The 19,907-nt window shown below is 49.9% G+C and overlaps 1 protein-coding gene across 1 annotated transcript in view; it reads right to left on the reverse strand.

Moving 5' to 3' along the window:
* LOC137532174 (alpha-1-antitrypsin-like) overlaps positions 1-19,271 on the reverse strand; it is a 55,137-nt gene extending 35,866 nt beyond the window's left edge. Inside the window, exon 1 of the mRNA XM_068252395.1 lies at positions 19,217-19,271. The gene's annotated coding sequence lies outside the window, so the exon portion shown is untranslated. The remainder of the gene's footprint in view (positions 1-19,216) is intronic.
* Between the last annotated feature and the right edge of the window lie 636 nt (positions 19,272-19,907).

Consider the following 19,907-nt stretch of genomic DNA (forward strand, 5'->3'; position numbering starts at 1 on the left):
TTATTTTCGCTTTAAAATAACTTTTCAGCACTTTGTAATTGAAAAAGTACCAAAAAGTGGGCAAATAAGTACTATCAAAGTTATTTTGAGTATGTTCTTGCTTGCTGGTGGTTTCATAGGTATTTTATTAAAAAGGTGTGGACATATCACCTAGCAGATAAAGATAATTGCGTATGGGCTTACATGTCTCTTATGCAACCCGGTCCTTACGTCTGCATGAGTTTGCTAAAACCTTGACTCTAGTCAAAACATATTTGAACTGAATCTGATCAGTAAATGCAACTATGGATAAGTGAGTGGGCAGCACAATTGCTGAGAGGTCAGCAAAATGTCCTTTGTGTTCAGAGGTCATCTGAGATGTAGGAATGTTATCTGCGTGGAGTTTTATGCTCTTCCTGTGCTGTATTTGTTTTTCATTTGCCATGGAGTGGGTGTAAAGCAGGCCATACACTGGCCCGATTTGCGCCCGTTTCGACAGCAGATTCGATCACTGGGATCGAATCTGCTGCCAATCGTTCACGCTACACGCCGAATTTCGATCCATTTCGTCCGATCCCGTCGATCGTGCCGTGCGGAAAATAACCGTCGATCGCCCGCGGGTAAAGAGCGCATCGCTAGCGGCGTTCGAGTGCCCGACGACCAACGCAATAGAGCCCGCATACATTACCTGCTCCGCCGGCGCGACTGCAGTCTCCCGGTCACCGCTGCTCTGTCTGCGCTCTGGTCTCCAGGTCCGGCATGCCTCACTTCTTCTAGCCCGGCAGTAGAGCGCCCTCTACTGTTTAAACTTCCTGCCGGGCTAGAAGAAGTGAGGCATGCCGGACCTGGAGACCAGAGCGCAGACAGAGCAGCGGTGACCGGGAGACTGCAGTCGCGCCGGCGGAGCAGGTAATGTATGCGGGCGGGCGGGGGCAGCAGCAGCAGTACCACCACAACAGATTGTGAACGATTTCACCCTGAAATCGGTTCACAATCTGTTTGCTGTAAAGGTAGCCATACGATCCCTCTCTGATCAGATTCGATCAGAGGGGGATCTATCTGTTGGTCGAATCTGATGGCAAATCGACCAGTGTATGGCCACCTTAAGTGTTTACTATACTGTGCTTGGCTCATCAGATTGTACAATGTTTCCAAAGTACAACTTAAAGAGACTCTGGAGCGAGAATAAATCTCGCTTCAGAGCTCATAGTTAGCAGGGGCATGTGTGCCCCTGCTAAAACGCAGCTATCCCACAGCTAAAGGGGGGTCCCGTACCCCGGAAATCCCCTCCGTGCAGCCAGGGATCTCTTCCTGGTTGAGGCAGGGCTAACCGCCGCAGCCCTGCTCCACGCGCGTCCGTCAGCACGTATCTCCGCCTCTCCCCCGCCCCTCTCAGTCTTCCTTCACTGAGAGGGGCGGGGGAGAGGCGGCGATGCGCCGCTGATAGACGTGACTAGAGGCAGGGCTGCAGCCGTTAGCCCTGCCTCTGGGAGCAGCAAAATCTACGACCAATTTGGTCATTGATTTTGCGGGGGGGGGGGGGGGGCTGGGGTGAAGGGACCACCGTTTAGCCGTGGGATAGCGGCGGTTTAGCAGGGGTACACATGCCCCCGCTAACTATGAGCTCTGAAGCGAGATTTATTCTCGCTTCATTGTCTCTTTCAAGGACCTCTGTCGCAAAAATCTTAAAATTTAAAATATATGTAATGTAAACATACACACATAAGAAGTACATTTCTTCCAGAGTAAAATAAGTCATAAATCACTTTTCTCCTATGTTGCTGTTAGTGTTGGGCGAACAGTGTTCGCCACTGTTCGGGTTCTGCAGAACATCACCCTGTTCGGGTGATGTTCGAGTTCGGTCGAACACCTGACGGTGCTCGGCCAAACCGTTCGGCCACATGGCCGAACTAAGAGCGCATGGCCGAACGTTCCCCGAACGTTCGGCTAGCGCTGTGATTGGCCGAACGGGTCACGTGGTTCGGGCCCGAACGCGCTCTGATTGGCCGAACGGTCACGTGGTTCGGGTAAATAAATACCCGAACCACGTCATATCTCCGCCATTTCTCTGTGGGTTTAGCTTTGGGTAGGCAGGCAGGGTAGTTCGCTCTCCAGCCACGCTAGCCAGGGTCCCCCCCAGTCATTGTGTGTCGCTGCTGGGAACAGTAGTACACCGCTCGCTCAGCCACACTATATATATAGCATTGTTTACTGCCACTGTGTACCTCGCTCAGCCACGCTATATATAGCATTGTTTACTGACACTCTGTGTACACGGGTCAGCCAGACTATATAGCATTGTGTGTACTGCCACTCTGTGTACACGGCTCAGCCAGACTATATATCATTGTGTGTACTGCCACTCTGTGTACACCGCTCAGCCAGACTATATAGCATTGTGTGTACTGCCACTCTGTGTACACCGCTCAGCCAGACTATATAGCATTGTGTGTACTGCCACTCTGTGTACACCGCTCTGCCAGACTATATAGCATTGTGTGTACTGACACTCTGTGTACACCGCTCAGCCAGACTATATAGCATTGTGTGTACTGCCACTCTGTGTACACCGCTCAGCCAGACTATATACCATTGTTTACTGCCACTCTGTGTACACCGCTCAGCCAGACTATATACCATTGTTTACTGACACTCTGTGTACACCGCTCAGCCAGACTATATACCATTGTTTACTGACACTGTGTGTACACCGCTCAGCCAGACTATATAGCATTGTGTGTACTGCCACTGTGTACCTCGCTCAGCCACGCTATATATAGCATTGTTTACTGACACTCTGTGTACACGGCTCAGCCAGACTATATAGCATTGTGTGTACTGCCACTCTGTGTACACCGCTCAGCCAGACTATATAGCATTGTGTGTACTGCCACTCTGTGTACACCGCTCAGCCAGACTATATAGCATTGTGTTTACTTCCACTCTGTGTCTGCTGGGCCTGGGAACAGTAGTACACCGCTCACCTGCCACTGTATAGCATTGTGCTCTGTGTCGCTGCTGACAATAGTGGTACACTGCTCACCCACCATTGTATAGCATTTCTGTACTGCCACTGTACTGCTGCCAGTCAGCGTGTACTTTAAGGATAAGTGAAATGAGGAAAAAATCCGGTGAAAGAGGGAGGGGCAAGGGAAGAGGTGTTTCCCCTGACGGTTCACGTACAGGCCACAGGGGAGCACCCAAGAAAACCCACTCAATACCGCCCATGTTGTTCAGGACAACAACCCTCACAGATCCAAAAGAACAGGACCAGATAATTACTTGGATGACCTCTCAAGCGTCCAGCAGTGGGTTAAGCAGCACCAGCACATCACGCACGAGGTCCGAGTCCTCAGCCAGTTACAAGGAGCCAGTGGGCACAAAGCTGACACAACCGGCAGCGACACCACGCACACAACTGCCAGATAACCAGACGACTTTGGAGTGAGCTGCGCAGAGGTTGTTCTGGGGAGCTCTACTCCACGGCGGCGGCCCCCCACAATGACATATGACGAGTTTGAGGAGATGGAAGAGAAGGGTATGGACAATGTGGACAGAGACCCAGATATTGTTTGTGAACGAGAACATCGCCGTCGTAGCAGCAGCACAGATGAGTCTGTTGAGGAACCCACTGCTGCACGAGTTCGCCTTGTGCCACAAGGTAGGCGGCGCGCAATTTCAGGCACCGCAAGCATGGAAGTTCAAGTGAGAGGCAAAAGAGGCGCAAACAGAAATCGCCAGCAAGGCAGGTGCTCCAAAGTCTGGGCTTTCTTTGAAGACTGCACTGAGGATGTTACCATGGCGATTTGCAAGGTGTACAAGACCCGCCTGAGCAGGGGGAAAAGTATTAACAACCTCTCCACCACCAGCATGAGCCGCCACATTCTATCCAAACATCCCACTCTGTGGGCAAACGCGGCAGGACAGGGTACCACCAGCAACACTGCCTCCCTTGGGTTCACCAGACTCACCACCAGACCCGCCTCAGCAGCAGCAGTAGCCCAGCCATTGCGCGGTTCACAACATTCACAAACATCAGACGATGCTGACACTGTCACTTTCCGGACTAGTGCTCTTGAGGTCTCCCAGTGTTCATCAAACACAACAACCAACAGCCCTTCGGTGTGCAGCCCTACGGTTGAGTTGTCTGTCTCTGAGATGTTTGAGCGCAAGAGGAAATTGCCAGCAAATGACCCCCGGGCCGTGGCAGTAACAGCCAGCCAGCATAGCCAAGGTTCTGGCCTGCGAAATGCTGCCATATCGAGTGGTGGAGACAAACAGCTTCAAGGGCATGATGTCAGTGGCCATCCCACGTTACGTGGTTCCCAGCCGCTACCACTTTGCGCGCTCTGCAGTGCCTGAGTTGCATGAGCACGTGGTCAGCTAAATAACCCGAAGCTTGAAGAATGCCGTTGCCTGCAAGGTTCACCTCACCACTGACACCTGGACGAGTGCGTTCGGCCAGGGTCGATACATCTCCCTTACCGCGCACTGGGTGAACCTTGTGGAGCCTGGCAGCGATTCCTCACCTGCTACGGCGCGGGTGTTGCCCACGCCGCAAACAGCTGCACCGCCGTCCCTCCCACTGGATAACAACAGCAGCACCTACCTCTCTGACTCCTTCTCCTCCAACGCATCTCAAAGCTGTACCTCATCCGGAAACGCTAACCCAGCATCAGCAGCAGTAGGATCGTGGAAGCAGTGCAGCACAGCTGTTGGCATGCGTCAGCAAGCGTTGCTGAAGCTGATCTGCCTTGGGGATAAGCAGCACACAGGGGAGGAAATTTGGAGGGGAATAAAGGAACAGACGGATTTGTGGCTGGCACCGCTGGGCCTGAAACCGGGCATGAAGCTAGACACCTGGCACGAACTGGCAATGTACGCAATAGAGGTGCTGGCTTGCCCGGCAGCCAGCGTTATGTCGGAACACTGTTTCAGTGCTGCCGGAGGCATCGTCACAGATCGGCGTATCCGCCTCTCCACAGAAAATGCAGACCGTCTGACTCAAATTAAAATGAATCAATCCTGGATTGGAAACGACTACGCAACACTCCAGGACCCCAACCAAGTAACATGACCAATGAACATCTGGGATGGTTTAGCGTTTCCGGTCCCTGTTTATTGAACCTCTCATCTGTATTACATTTATGACTGCATGGCGGCAAAAAGCATTGCTGCTATATCTGCACGCTTTTTGTCCTCATGCAAGGCCTGGGCTGTTGTGTCTCAAAAAGCATGGCCTTCTTCTCCTCCTGCGCCTGCTCCTGTTCCATCACGTGTGCTGCTGCTGCTGGGTTAGCGTTGCCGCCCGGTCCCTGTTTATTGAACCTCTTATCTTTATTACATTTATGACTGCATGCATGGCGGTAAAAAGCATGCTATCCGCACGCTTTTTGTCCTCATGCAAGGCCTGGGTTGTTGTGTCTCACAAAGCGTGGCCTTCTCCTCCTGCGCCTCCTCCTGTTCCATCACGCGTGCTGCTGCTGCTGGGTTAGCGTTGTCGGTCCCTGTTTATGGAACCTCTTATCTTTATTACATTTATGACTGCATGGCGGTACAAAGCATGCTATCCGCACGCTTCTTGTCCTCATGCAAGGCCTGGGTTGTTGTGTCTCAAAAAGCATGGCCTTCTCGTCCTGCGCCTCCTCCTCCTGTTCCATCACGTCTGCTGCTGCTGGGTTAGCGTTGCCGCGTGGTCCCTGTTTATTGAACCACTTATCTTTATTACATTTATGACTGCATGGCGGTACAAAGCATGCTATCCGCACGCTTCTTGTCCTCATGCAAGGCCTGGGTTGTTGTGTCTCACAAAGCGTGGCCTTCTCCTCTTGCGCCTCCTCCTGTTCCATCACGTCTGCTGCTGCTGGGTTAGCGTTGCCGCATGGTCCCTGTTTATTGAACCACTTATCTTTATTACATTTATGACTGCATGGCGGTACAAAGCATGCTATCCGCACGCTTCTTGTCCTCATGCAAGATTAGTAACCAATGCCGCAGAGAGCATAAAAAGAACTGCGCTCCACAGCACTAGACACAAGACTGTTAATATAAAATACCACTGTAGCACCAATGTAGGGGATCCGCAGACTTTGTCAGAGTACACACACTCTCCACTCCCGATAAGTCCACAAAAAAAAGTTGCGATCACAATCCAGAGCTCTGAGCGTGGCCTAGGATTTCCCTGTAAAAGATATCCAATATAGTGCAATATTGCTTTCAATGAACACACCCGGTGACACACTTCAGGGGGTTGTGTAAAAGCAGCCTCCACCGACTTATAGAAGAAAAACACAGGGGGATATTCTCACCCCCTTAGTGAGTCTCACTCACCAGATTGTTTCTTTAATATCAAGCTTATAAACCCTCCATCCTGGGTATTCACAATTCCAGACCTTCAAATATATAAAAGTGGGACTCGCATAGTGTAAAAACCTTTTTCCATTTAATAAAAGCTGCATAAAAACATGCGTACCGGATTTCCAGAGCTTAAGCGCTTGTATGTGCGTGTCAGCACCGCCGCGGTCGGATCTCCGCTGCACGCCACAGTCCCCGCTTAGCTTCCTCCTTCCGTCCCACGTGACTCCTTAGCTCCGCCCAGAGCGGAGCTAAGGAGTCACGTGGGACGGAAGGAGGAAGCTAAGCGGGGACTGTGGCGTGCAGCGGAGATCCGACCGCGGCGGTGCTGACACGCACATACAAGCGCTTAAGCTCTGGAAATCCGGTACGCATGTTTTTATGCAGCTTTTATTAAATGGAAAAAGGTTTTTACACTATGCGAGTCCCACTTTTATATATTTGAAGGTCTGGAATTGTGAATACCCAGGATGGAGGGTTTATAAGCTTGATATTAAAGAAACAATCTGGTGAGTGAGACTCACTAAGGGGGTGAGAATATCCCCCTGTGTTTTTCTTCTATAAGTCGGTGGAGGCTGCTTTTACACAACCCCCTGAAGTGTGTCACCGGGTGTGTTCATTGAAAGCAATATTGCACTATATTGGATATCTTTTACAGGGAAATCCTAGGCCACGCTCAGAGCTCTGGATTGTGATCGCAACTTTTTTTTGTGGACTTGTCCTCATGCAAGGCCTGGGTTGTTGTGTCTCAAAGCGTGGCCTTCTCCTCCTGCGCCACCCTCCTCCTGTTCCATCACGTGTGCTGCTGCTGGGTTAGCGTTACCGGTCCCTTTTCCTGGAACCTCTTATATGTATTACATTTATGACTGCATGCCGACAAAAAGCATGTTACCTGTGCAAAGAAAACAGACATTTCCCGTATTTAAAAGACAGTTTTCCCTTTGAAACTTTAAAATTGATTTTCTCAAAAACTATAAGCTCTTTTTGCTAAAAAAATTTTCCTCTTGTACCCACTCCCAAGGTGCACATACCCTGTAAATTTGGGGTATGTAGCATGTAAGGAGGCTTTACAAAGCACAAAAGTTCGGGTCCCCATTGACTTCCATTATGTTCGGAGTTCGGGTCGAACACCCGAACATCGCGGCCATGTTCGGCCTGTTCGGCCCGAACCCGAACATCTAGATGTTCGCCCAACACTAGTTGCTGTCACTTACAGTAGGTAGTAGAAATCTGACATTACTGACAGATTTTGGACTAGCCCATCTTTTCATAGGAGATTCTCAGAGTTTTCTTTATTTTTAAAAGCACTTAGTGAATGGCAGTTGCTCCGTCCAACAGCCAAAAAAGTGTGCAGCGAGGCTGGCCAGTATCTTTGTATTAATCTTTTTCAGGGATTGTCTAAAGAATAAAGGCCGTGCTGAGAATCCCCCATGAAGAGATGGACTAAACCAGAACCTGTTGGTAATATCAGATTTTTACTACCTGCTGTAAGTAACAGCAACATAGGAGAAAAGTAATTTATGGCTCATTTTACTCTGGGAGAAATGTACTTCTTATTTGTATGTGATTTCAATTTTAAGATTTTCGCGACAGTTCCTCTTTAATGTAAAATGATTCTATCTGTTCTGTACTGCACAATTCCCAAGAACCATATGAAATCATTGTTAAACACAGAGAGAGAGACCTCTTTCCTATATTATTATTTAATATTTATATAGCACTGACATCTACCGCAGCACTTTACAGAGTACATAGTCATGTCACTGCCTATCCTCAGAGGAGCTCTCAAACTAATCCTACCAAAGTCATAGTCTAATGTCCTACCATACTATTATTATTATGTATTTATATAGCACTGACATCTTCTGCAGCACATTACAGAGTACATAGTCATGTCACTGACTGTTCTCAGAGGAGCTCACACTCTAATCCTACCATAGTCATAGTCTAATGCCCTACCATATTATAATTATGTATTTATATAGCAGTGACATCTCCTGCAGCACTTTACAGAGTACATAGTCATGTCACTGACTGTCCTCAGAGGAGCTCACAATCTAATCCTTCCATAGTCATAGACTAATGTCCTACCATATTATTATTATTATGAAATTGAAATTAGCACTGACGTCTTCTGTAGCACTTTACAGAGTACATAGTCATGTCACTGACTGTCCTCAGACTCAGAGGAATTCACAATCTAATCCTGCCATAGTTATGTGTCCATTGTAATGTCTAGGGCCATTTTTTGCCTATAGGGGGAAGCCAATTAACTTTTCTGTATGCTTTGGGATGTGGGAGTTAACCAGAGTGCCCGGAGGAAACCCACACAGACACGGGGAGAACATACAAACGCCATGCAGATAGTTCCCTGGTTGGGATTCAAACAGGGGACCCAGCGCTGCAAGGCGAGAGTGCTAACCACTACACCCCGGTGATGTTTAAAATGACTTTACTTCCCTCCACCTCAGGGGCGTAACTAGACTGTGAGAAAACGCGGAAAAGCCGCCGCGTGTGCTGAAAGCAAGGCGGCTGATTCCGCGTCCAACGCAGCGGTTTGCACGCGTAGGCACACGTCTGGTAGCGTGGCAGAACGCGGAAAAGCCGCCGCATGTTCTAACAGCAAAGCGGCTGTTTCCGCGTCCAAAGTGGCGGTTTTTACGCAGCAGCGTGCCTTTGGAGTGGCTGGGTCTGTTAGTCCACATAGATGGATGAAGAGCTACGCGCACGCGGGCCTGAACTCAGGACCTTTATACCAGCAGGGGAAGTGTCAGCTGATCAGGACGATCAGCTGATTCCTGCTGGACTCATGATTGGCTGAGTGGATTGGGCGGGGCAGCAGAGTTCAGCTACTATATATTCTGCTTGCTTGTCAGTTGCTGGTTGTCTGCCATTGCTAACACTTTGTGGAAGCATTCAGACCATAGTCAGATCCTTACAGTGTGTTTGAACCAAGAGGACTTGGGAATTCACACCGAGTTAGATTACCTTGTACTGTTTATTTGTTAGACCAGTTCCAGGGTGTTGAGATCAAGGCCTTCACACCCCAGACTAGGAATACTGTGTATCTTCTGTGTATTCTCTAGCATAGTTCCAGGGTGTTGAGATCAAAGCCCTCACACCCAAGACTAGGGAACTGTATTGTCTTTGTGTTATATTCCAGACTAGTTCCAGGGTGTTGATGATCACGGCCCTCACACCCAAGACTAGGGAACTGTATTGTCTTTGTGTTATATTCCAGACTAGTTCCAGGGTGTTGATGATCACGGACCTCACACCCAAGACTAGGGAATTGTATTATCATTTATGTTATACTCCAGACTAGTTCCAGGGTGTTGATCATCACGGACCTCACACCCAAGACTAGGAAATTGTATTATCATTTATGTTATGCTCCAGACTAGTTCCAGGGTGTTGTGACTACGGACCTCACACCCCAGACTAGGATTGTACTGTTACTGTGTTACGTTAGCCCAGTTCAGGGCAAAACCTTTCATATTAGCAGCAGGGCTCCCTGCAATCCAGCCTTGGTCCCTCGCCCAGTGGTCCACAGGCTACAGGAATATCACCCACAGTCAGGGGTGAATTCCTCAGGAGTCTAATGGCCCATACTCACGAGGGACTTTTGTCGCCTCAACACGCGGCGCGCGCGTGTTGCGGCGACAGGTCGCCCGTGAGTATGGGCCGTCGCACGCGCGCGCGCCCCCGAACTGTCGCCCGTCGCTATGTCGCCATGCGATTGAAACTTTCAATCGCATGGCGACAGTCGCCGCTGGCCCCCCCGCCGCAACTGTCGCTAGTCCGCGTGAGTACGCGGACTAGCGACAGCAACCTCCATTGAGGTTCACAGACCTTCCGGTGAGCTTCCGGCGGGGGGAGGAGGAACGTCAGCGACAGCTTCCGCCTTGCCGCTGGTCCCTCTTCCGCATGTGTACGCGGAGGGACCTGGCGAGAAGCTGTCGCCGGCCTGTCGCCCACACGCTCACGTGTGCTGGCGACAGGCGAGTTTTGCAGCCCGTGAGTACGGGCCATTAGGCCGCCAGCTCCTCTGGTGGTCTCTACTCAGAGTTGATACTGTTACACCAAACACTCTCACTATTCTGGTGTCCAGAGGTTAGTAATACATCTGTATTATCGCTGATTCTGCAGATCATCGATAATCAGGCGTATATCTGCATTCTTGGTGGTATTGCAGATCGCCAAGAATCAAATTCTCTCTGCGTGCTGACACCGATCGTTACATAGACTTAATAGAGTCCACCTGCAAAAATGATAGCATGGGGCTCCCTTGGTCCCCTAACCCCATGCGGGTCACGTGATCAGGAGCCGAAGAATGGCAGCACATATAGGAGATTAAGAGAGGCTAACAAACACTAAGTCTAAACAGACAGGCCCTATAGGTACGAATAACTGCAAATGTATAACTTGCAGACAGTAATATATTCATTAATTAAAAACAAGGATACATTGGTAAATGGCTCCTACAGTAAGGTGCTATAAAATACAGCTTTGACAACTGGTTATGTGGAGGTCTTTGCCTATCCCCCACAGCCCATAAAATCCGTAATGGACGTGGTGTGACTATTCCACACAGTGGACTTAGAGTTCCTTACCAAACTGGACCGGGTGTACTAAGACCCGCTCCTAAATGTCTAAGTAGCCTGACTCAGAGCTGTCATACATTTTAGTACAGTGAACAGTGTAATCAACAAGAGGAATGCAATAGTAAGAAAGTGCTATTTACAATAGTAAATAAAGAGCAACATATTACATCACTATTGTAAATAGCACTTTCTTACTATTGTATTCCTCTTGTTGATTACTTGTTTTTAATTCATGAATATATTACTGTCTGCAAGTTATACATTTGCAGTTATTCGTACCTATAGGGCCTGTCTGTTTAGATTTAGTGTTTGCTAATTATTCCCTGGTACACCCTCTCGGTTAGTGTGTGGATTAAGAGAGGCTCCCTAAGTTAGCGGTCTAGACACTGTTGGTACTTTTATTGGCCTGAGGAAGCGGGCCCAGACCCGTGAAACGCGTTGCCTGTGCTTTGTTATTAAAAATTCATTGTCTAAGAATTTTGCCTCTGAGGTAAGCCACCTCACTTGTTCCTTTTTGGTTGTTTTTAATTTATTTTACACAACCAGGGCGCCTCTTTATCCCCTATATGTGCTAAATCTACCCCTCAACATCCCCCGTTGAAGGGGTATAAGCATTAGCCACGGTGTTTTTACACGAGCTTTGTCAAGGAGAGCGACCAGCCGAGGTCCTGACGGACCACCCCGAATGGAGTCGGGTTCATTGTCTCCACCTGCTGCCATTGGTCGGTTGCCCCTAGCAACCCACCTTTGTGAGTGGACCTTTTGCTTAATTCTTTCCACATATTGGCATCAATTCACTAAGATCAAGCTGGAGATAATAAGTTACCTCCTTTGTAGTTATTTTCACACGCAGTTAATTAACAGCCTGTCTAGAATTCTGGAGTTATTTTAACCTATTGGGGACCGCCGCAGGTTGAATCAACGTCCGGCAGGGGGTTGTACAGTTCAGACCGGACGTTGATTCAACGTCCGCGCTAAAGAACCGCTCCCGACGCGATCGTGCGCACCCGGAGGGGGAGATTAAGCTGTCACATGACAGCTGGCATCTCCCCTCAGTGATCAGCAGCCATCGCGTATGGCTGCTGATCACGTGATCACTACGATCGCCGTCGGATCGTAGTGATCACTTTGACAGCGGCGGCGGCAGGGGGGAAAAGAAGAGGATCCACTCACCTCCCTGCCGTTCCAGCGACGATCGGCGCCCCCCTCTGCTCTGGCCGGTATCTCTGCTCCGTCTGACGTCAGGGCCGGGTCCCAGCTTGATGACGTCATCAAGCCGCGACCCGACCTGAGCGTCATTTGGAGCGGAGATGCCGGCCGGAGAAGAAGGGGGCTACTGAGGCTCATCGCTGGAGCCTGGAAGGTAAGTGATGGCTGCTGCGCACAGGGGGGACACCTGGCCACACAGGGGGGAGACAGTACAGCCAGCCACAGACGGGATCCGGCCGCCCGACCACCCCAAACGCACACACCCCCCTCCACCGCAAAATGCCCTGGTCCCTAAGGGGGGGGTTAGGCGGCCGGTCCCGGAGTGATTAAGGATTGAAGAGTTAAACTTAAAGACAGAAGAGGTAACTTTAGGTTTGCCTGAGGTAAAATGTTTCCTGTATACTACATGCCTCATCACCATGGTGATCACTCTAGAAACGTTATTAAAGACAGGAAATAAACTTAGTGTATTGAGGCCATTGTGTAACTTTGACACACTGCACCATAAGGCTCCCGTTTTCTCTCTTGTATCTTTTGCTCCAGGGTGCTCACACACCCCATCCACTTTATGGCAGCAGAGAGTGTTCTGCTGTGAAGCGGCCTCTGGAGGCAGGAGAATATTACACTGGCTCCTGCACATGGTTTTTGTGAGCAAACAGGGAGGGATCTTTGCTAATTGGCTGCATTTGTGGATAGGGAAAGGGCGGTGGAGGGTCCCCCAAGGCCTCTGGGCCCCCCTGCGATGGCGGAGGTCGCAGGGGTGATTGCTACGCCGATGCTCCACCTGAATGATTACAGCTGGTTACTATTTCTCATGACATATTCTGTTCAAAATCAGTCGGAAGTTAATCGATTGGCTTGCGGGGCTCAATACATGACCAGTGGTCTGCCAGAAAAGTCAACGCAATATCAACCAGCGAATGGCCACCTTACAGGGAATTTGAGATGGGCTTCATGGGTCTATTTATACTTACCTGAGGGTTCCTCTCCTCATGGGGGATTCTCAGGGTTTTCTTTTGTTTTCAACAGCATTTCCTGAACAGCAGGAAATGCTTTTGAAAACAAAGAAAACCCTGAGAATCCCCCATGAGGAGAGGAACCCTCAGGTAAGTATAAATCCTAAGCCAAAATAGTAAGATACCAGCCAGCCTCCATACTCACTTGCACACTGTTTTGTCATTTAGACTTTGCAACTGCTGTTCAGAAACGCTTTTGAATACAAAGCAAACTCTAAGAATCCTCATGAGGAGGTGAACTAGTTCAAAACCCGTTGGTTCTGTCAGATTTTATCAGATTACTTTTTTTGCTGGAGTGTGGTCCTTTAACCTCCCTGGCGGTTAATTTTTTTTGCAAAATGGGCAAAAATCCTTTTTTTTAAAATTTTTGTTTTTGTTTCATGTAAAGCTACCAGAGTGGTAGCTACATGAAACACCACTAGAGGGCGCATGTGTCCCTCTAGTGCGATCGTCGCCGGCACTAATAGCAAACAGGGGAGCGCGTATATAACGTGTTCCCCTGTTTGGCTTCTCCTGTCGCCATGGCGACAATCGGGATGACGTCATGGACGTCAGCTGACGTCCTGACGTCAGCTGACGTCCTGACGTCAGGCGCACCCGATCCAGCCCATAGCGCTGCCCGGAACTCATTGGCAGCTCAGGGCTCTGGCGGGGGGGGGGCCCTCTTTCACCGCTGCGTGTGGGCGATCGCCGCAGAGCGGCGGCGATCAAGCTGTGCGCACGGCTAGCAAAGTGCTGGCTGCACGCACAGCACATTGAATGGGGCAAATCGCTCCAATAGAGCCGGAGAAATCCTCCTGCGCGGCATAGCCCGAGCTCAGCTCGGGCTTACCGCCAGGGAGGTTAAGGACCCGCATAATGGTAAGTCCACAGGGTTGGATACTTGACCTGTAAGACTTGTATCGGGCAGTTCTCAGTGTGTGTCACTAGGGGGAGATGCAGTGCAGCACTTCATTCACACAGGTAAAGCTGGATTGCAGTAAAATGGAGCCCTAGGCAAGGTAACAGCTTAGGCTGACCTATCAGGACCTAATGGAATAGGAGAAGAGTGGTGGAGAAAATAAAGCAGATGATGATTGTCAAGCCCCTCGACATCCACTAGGCCCCAGGCATCTGCCTATGTTGTCTTACGGATGATCTGGCTCTGCACACAGAGAGCAATTTTCACGTGGAATAACTGCTAGGTGAGGATCACTCCTGTAGTGTACTGGTCTAGCACTTCTGTTCTACCCTCTGCCCCAATCCAAGTGCAAGGCAGCCAGGTCCGTTCCGAGGCAGAGGGGAGAGAGGCTCCAGCCTCAAGGCACAGTGTAGGAGGGGGCACAGTGTCGGGCTGAGGCAGAGGCAAGAAAGGCTTCAGCCTCAGGACGCAGTGTAGAACGGGCGCAGGGCGGGGCCGAGGCAGAGGCGAGAGAGGCTCCAGCCTCAGGGCGCAGTGTTGGAGGGGAGCACAACTCACTCAGCTATCATTCCCCTATTGTGTTTGAAGCTGAGAGAAATAAGAAAAGGGGATACATGGCAGTGACTGCAAGCCAGATAACTAGAGATTAAGGTGTTGGGGACCCTGGGGTGCCTCTTAGTGTAATAGCAATCAGTGTGTGACGGCTGGGGTGGGAGGGATGGGGAGGGGCCTCTTAGTCTAATAGCAATCAGTGTGTGACGGCTGGGGTGGGAGCGATGGGTAGGGGCCTCTTAGTGTAATAGCAATCAGTGTGTGACGGCTGGGGTGGCAGGGATGGAGGAGGAGTCTCTTAGTGTAATAGCAATCAGTGTGTGATGGCTGGGGTGGGAGCGATGGGTAGGGGCCTCTTAGTGTAATAGCAATCAGTGTGTGACGGCTGGGGTGGGAGGGATGGAGGAGGGGCCTCTTAGTGTAATAGCAATCAGTGTGTGACGGCTGGGGTGGGAGGGATGGGGAGGGGCCTCTTAGTGTAATAGCAATCAGTGTGTGACGGCTGGGGTGGGAGGGATGGGGAGGGGCCTCTTAGTGTAATAGCAATCAGTGTGTGACGGCTGGGGTGGGAGGGATGGGGGAGGGGCCTCTTAGTGTAATAGCAATCAGTGTGTGACGGCTGGGGTGGGAGGGATGGGGAGGGGCCTCTTAGTGTAATAGCAATCAGTGTGTGACGGCTGGGGTGGGAGGGATGGGGAGGGGCCTCTTAGTGTAATAGCAATCAGTGTGTGACGGCTGGGGTTGGATACCCTGGGGCACCTCTTAGTCTAATAGCAATCAGTGTGTGATGGCTGGGGTGGGAGGGATGAGGGAGGGGCCTCTTAGTCTAATAGCAATCAGTGTGTGACGGCTGGGGTGGGAGGGATGGAGGGGCCTCTTAGTGTAATAGCAATCAGTGTGTGATGGCTGGGGTGGGAGGGATGGAGGGAGGGGCCTCTTAGTGTAATAGCAATCAGTGTGTGACGGCTGGGGTGGGAGGGATGGAGGGGCCTCTTAGTGTAAGAGCAATCAGTGTGTGATGGCTGGGGTGGGAGGGATGGAGGGGGGGGGCCTCTTAGTGTAATAGCAATCTGTGTGTGACGGCTGGGGTGTAAGGGATGGAGGGGCGCACTTTGCTGTCTCAGCCTTGGGTGCTGGAGGACCTTGTCCCGGCTCTGAAGGCAGCCTATATATAAGAGGAGGATAAGGTCCACATGCATCCTCAGAGGGGAAGAGAATGCTGGGGGCCAAGTCACAACATTTCCTCGGCACCGGCACTCAAGAAGAAAAAAAGATTTTTGTGTGTAAGAATTTTTTTTTTAATCTAAACTAAGGGCTGCATGGCAATGTAGTTGGTAGCAATCTTGCTTTACAGTGTTGGGTCCTCAGATTAAATTCCGGCCACTCCACTATGTGCATAAAAGTTCATAATAGGCCTGAACGATAAATCAAATTTGAATCGAAATCTCGATCACCAAGATCACGATTTCAGAATTGTAAAAGGGGCGATTTTTGCGAAGATGTCATTTCCACATGGGAAAGTTTGAAGAAGCCGCTTCAAACTTCCCCCAAATCCCGGCGCCAGCAGCGTTGGTCATACCTTCTGAACGAGTCCAACGCTGTCCATCCTCTACCGCCGTCTGCTGGCTCTTGTGCACGGCATACTTCCTGGTTCCTGTATGTCACATGACGTACAGGAAGTATGCCGTGCATTAGACCCTACAGGAGGCGAAGTGGATAGACTCCCATCACTGTACTCCTAGGAGAAAACAGGTGAAAAAGCTAATTGAATAGGTGGTCAATGTCTTATTATTAAGTTCTAGAGTGTTCTGCTTTTTGCATAATAAATGTATTTCTGGTAGCGGATATAATAGCGTCCCTCTCACTGGCTGTCCCTCTCACTGGCTTATACTCATTGCACAATTTGCCATAATGATATGCAATGGATTACATAAGGTTGGTGGCAGCTGAACTCTGCTCTGCCTGTGCTGATAATTTCTCTGTTCTGAAGCAATGTCAGGAACACAGAGAACTGCTGACCTCCTGAAGGGCACACAGTTCTGGGGATGATGCAAGAGGGATACGCAGAAGAGGGGGATGCTATGGGCCTTATTTACCAAATCTTCAATCAGGGAATAATAAAATCCAGATTGCAGATTTTCTAAGCAAAACTGGGCAACAGATGCAGGAATGTCGCACTACATGTACTTCTGAATGATTTGCCAAATCTGGTGCCCACAGGAAAGTAGTACTACATGGTAGCAAATGATTGGATGAAAGCACCATCCTACACATGTGTATGTTGATGAGGCCTTGCTAAACCATAACGCTCAAAAAGTCGATCTCTGGCCAAGCTGCACTCGTTACTAGATACAGTATCTGAAAAACACACCGCCTCTAGGTATGTATGTAGTATACTACCCCACCTCTTGCCCCCACCCCCCCATTCATTTAGATTGTAAGCTCACAAGGGCAGGGCACTCTCCAGGGCAGTTTCTAGGTGCAGACAGGGTGAGGGTGTAAAATTTTCGCCCCCACCAGTGGCGTAGCTAAGGAGCTGTGGGCCCCGATGCAAGTTTTACAATGGGGTCCCCCAAGCACTCTATAAATAACAATTTGTACAGAGCACCAAAACCTGCCAAGGACGACTGCAGTGTCAGAGGTGCAATAAGGGGATGGGGAACAGCTTGTTAATGATTACCACTATTCAAAGCATCTATATTATGAGCACAGGACCAATAAAAAGCTAATACTACAGTTGAGGGAGGGCCCTTCGGGGCCCCTTTTGCCCAAGGGCCCCGATGCGGTCACAACCTCTGCAACCCCTATTGCTACGCCCCAACCCCCCACCCCCGTGGGCTTGCGAACCCTTACTCTTTAGGGACAGTCACACAGCCACAGGTCACAATTAGATCTGCCTACTTACTAGTGACCAGACGCTCATCCAGGAGGAAGCAGGAACCAGGAAAACACACAGGCGAAGAGAGCCCGGAAAGCCGACTCCTCCATGGGCGCCGTGCACTGACAGCCTGCAGTACCGCTACAGGACATCAGGTGTCATCACACGGTGGTGACAGCCTGCAGTACCACTACAGGACATCAGGTGTCATCACGCGGTGGTGACATGATGATGACTTCTGACACAGGCAGCCCAGGAGGAGTCAATGAAGGTGATCAAGCTGGTAATCTTCTTTCTTCTTCCATTTGGCTGCACTGCGCATCACCAGCTCCCTAGCGATTATGACCTTCTGCCTGCGCCCCCTTCTTCTACTTACTGGTCTGTACCCAGGGCGGTCGCCCTGCCTAAACTGCTCAAGAAACGGCCCTGGCTCTCTCCCCCTTTTGTGTCTTGAAATTCATTACACACATTATTCATCATGTTACTTTTGTCACTGTCATTGCCAATTCTGTATTTTATATTGATTCTGTATTTTGTCACCAGTTCCGTATTTTGTATATTGGTGTATACCATTGTCTGCATTATTATGTACACCATATTTTTTCCTTACTTTGTACAGCACCACGGAATATGTTGGCTCTTTATAAATCAGTAATAATTTGGCAACCAAATGACAGAGGCGCTTATCGTGACCTTAAGACTGCACTGTGTGTACTCCTTTCCGTTATTGCCTGAAGAAGCGAGGATATACCCGCGAAACGCGTTGCACTGTATGTTGGAGTATATAAATACATTTGTTTGTACTAAAACCGACAGTATCATGTCTGCTTCGGGGAGATTAGCCCACCACCGTCTCCTGAGGAATTGTAAAGTTTTTAGATATATGCTTTTATTCTGTTGGCGCCTCTGTTCTCCTTACAATATCAGCATCCGCCCCTGGTGGAGGGGTTGAATTCCCTTTTTTCTCCTAATCTACAGAGAGCGACATCTTAATCCTGAGTGAGGACAGGCCTAATCTCCTCACCTGCCTACACAGTGGTTGCCTAATTGGTAACCCTGACTTGTGAGTATATCTATCATATACTTTTCCATTTACTCACCACCCAACTTACTACACTATATTGGGCTCTCGGTGTCCCTTCTTTTTCAATATTCCTTCTCAGTGATATCACCAGACACTATGTCTAAAAAGACAAACCCTATAGGTATAAATAGGAGGTTAAATAGACTCCAAAATAAAAACACCAAGTGGTGCTAAAAAATGGGTCACCCTGCGGTGCGGGGCCCAAACGGTGTGTACCCTATTAGCGTAGCAGGGGCGCACCAATGCCAATATAGAGGGTCTTTGCTGATCCCCCCCGTTAAAAGAAAGCGGGGTGTAGCTATCTCATAGATGGCTGGTGCTTACACACTGGATATCGCAGTGCAGGATATGGGATATCACCCCTGGCCAACTGTGCATCAATAGTGGCCAGCGGGGTACCCAGAGTACTGCCGGCACTGCCAATCCCAGAGTGGGGCAGTAATGGAGGGTAGAAAGTGCACAGTGCTATACAAATGTGAATCACCCTAATATGAACATATTTCACCCTAACAGGCTTCCTCAGAAGGTGCTATACAATATATACAATGCTATACACAATATATACAAAGAACCCCCAATCACAGCCCCAGTAGCTTAAGTCAAAGCTACCTGTGTACTGACAAGCCACTGCTTAAATACCTGGTCCAGCAGGAAATGGGTCACACCCGGTGGGTGGGAAGGGGGTAGCCACACCCGGTGGGTGGAAAGGGGGTAGCCACTCCCTCCTAAACAACTCCCCCAAAGGTGTAATGGAGGCCAGCCCTCATCTGCGTAATAGGCCAAATGGCACATCCTGCAGCAGCCCACTGTAGTTATCTGGCCAATTTGTATCCTGGCCGATCCATGCAATAGATGTACAGTGGCTGTAAATGTGTATAGCGGCGGCTGCTCGGTATATCACTTTCGCCCCCCGTGTAGCCAAATGCGTGCAGGTGTTACCATGGCAATAGGAGACACCCCCATGTGACGCAGCGCGGCTGGACCAATAGTCTAGAGGCCACAGCCGCACTGAAGCTGAATGTGTGTCGAATGCCGCTGTGACGTCACAGCGCATCCGCCCACTTGCTCGCACGCCCAACGTACGTGCGGGTAGCCATAGCAACGGGCGCTCGCTGTCACATACAGCGCGTCCCTGCATCATCGTACGTGCGGGTAGCCATAGCAACGGACGCTCGCTGTCACATACAGCGCGTCCCTGCATCATCAGCCGTCAGAGATGGTCATGGCAACAACGCCCCCTACCAGTGGGCGTGTGGGGTGTCGTGCACTGAGCAGCGGCACTCCCACTCGCATCTGACAGGGTGATGAGGAGTGTGTGCTGGGTTACCAT

This window comes from Hyperolius riggenbachi, chromosome 9, assembly GCF_040937935.1.
Source record: "Hyperolius riggenbachi isolate aHypRig1 chromosome 9, aHypRig1.pri, whole genome shotgun sequence".
NCBI lineage: Eukaryota > Metazoa > Chordata > Amphibia > Anura > Hyperoliidae > Hyperolius > Hyperolius riggenbachi.